Source organism: Lampetra fluviatilis, chromosome 57 (genome assembly GCF_964198595.1).
Source record: "Lampetra fluviatilis chromosome 57, kcLamFluv1.1, whole genome shotgun sequence".
Lineage (NCBI taxonomy): Eukaryota > Metazoa > Chordata > Hyperoartia > Petromyzontiformes > Petromyzontidae > Lampetra > Lampetra fluviatilis.
Genome location: NC_136331.1, coordinates 1,089,409 through 1,091,133, shown reverse-complemented (window position 1 = coordinate 1,091,133; position 1,725 = coordinate 1,089,409).

Here is a 1,725-nt window from a genome sequence, read left to right as displayed (position 1 = left end):
GAGTGAGGGAGAGGGGGGGGAATGAGTGAGGGAGCGATGAATGAGGGAGAGCGGGGGGGGGGAGATGGAGGCAGGGAGCGGTAGAGGATTGGGGGGAGTGGTGGAGGGGGAAGGAGTAGAGTGAGTCGAGGTGAGAGGCAGAGTGCTGAGCGGTCCGTTACGCGGGTTCACAGCCCTCGCGCGGAGTGCGTCTGTGTGTCTGTGTGCGTCTGTGTGTGTCTCAGGGTGTGTGTCTGTGTGTGTCTCAGGGTGTGTCTGTGTGTGTCTCAGGGTGTGCGTCTGTGTGTCTCTCAGGGTGTGTGTCTGTGTGTGTCTCAGGGTGTGTCTGTGTGTGTGTCTCAGGGTGTGTCTGTGTGTGTCTCAGGGTGTGCGTCTGTGTGTGTCTCAGGGTGTGTGTCTGTGTGTCTCAGGGTGTGCGTCTGTGTGTGTCTCAGGGTGTGTGTCTGTGTGTGTCTCAGGGTGTGTCTGTGTGTGTCTCAGGGTGTGTGTCTGTGTGTGTCTCAGGGTGTGCGTCTGTGTGTCTCTCAGGGTGTGTGTCTGTGTGTGTCTCAGGGTGTGTCTGTGTGTGTGTCTCAGGGTGTGTCTGTGTGTGTCTCAGGGTGTGCGTCTGTGTGTGTCTCAGGGTGTGTGTCTGTGTGTCTCAGGGTGTGCGTCTGTGTGTGTCTCAGGGTGTGTGTCTGTGTGTGTCTCAGGGTGTGTCTGTGTGTGTCTCAGGGTGTGTGTCTGTGTGTGTCTCAGGGTGTGTCTGTGTGTGTCTCAGGGTGTGTGTCTGTGTGTGTCTCAGGGTGTGTGTCTGTGTGTGTCTCAGGGTGTGTGTCTGTGTGTGTCTCAGGGTTTGTCAGTGTGTGTCTCAGAGTGTGCGTCTGTGTGCGTCTCAGGGTGTGCGTCTGTGTGCGTCTCAGGGTGTGTGTCTGTGTGTGTCTCAGGGTGTGTCAGTGTGTGTCTCAGAGTGTGCGTCTGTGTATGTCTCAGGGTGTGTGTCTGTGTGTGTCTCAGGGTGTGTCTGTGTGTGTCTCATGGTGTGTCTGTGTGTGTTTCAGGGTGTGTGTCTGTGTGTGTGTCAGGGTGTGTGTCAGTGTGTGTCTCAGGGTGTGCGTCTGTGTGTGTCTCGGCGTCTTAAATGAGTACCCGATTCTGTAAATATCAGCACTGCGGGATACAAAGGCAGCCGAGCGCGATGCTGGCCAACCCTCCCTCGTGTGTCCCGACTCGCTCGCAGCGCTCGCCCCAACAGCCTGCGACAGGCGACTTGGGGAGACCTTCGTCTGGCTGAGTCTGCCTGCCCTGCCCGGGCTCGCTCCTGGCTCTCCGCTGAAGCCACGCACGCCCGCACGCCACCGGCAAGTCTACCCGGCACGACGATCTCGTGGGATCACACGCAGCAGCGGCAGCGGCAGCATCGCCATCCCGACTGCGTCAAAAATAACTTTGGCAGGACCCTCCTGGAAACAGAGTCTCGAGACTCGGGGAGTCTTTCTGTGGGTAAACAAGCGGACTATGAAATAAATAAATAAAGACTTGCCCCAACAGCATATTAGGGGCTACACTGGGGATCTGTGGCTGTGTGCAGCCCCCACCATCGCCCCCACGAGGTGGGGGTTACCCCCCCTCCTCCCCCTCCTCCCCCTCCTCCCACCTCCTCCCACCTCCTCCCCTCCCCCCTCTCCTCGCCCTTGTCTCCATGTATGGGCATGAGCGCCGCCCCCCAGGAGCCCCCCCCTCCCT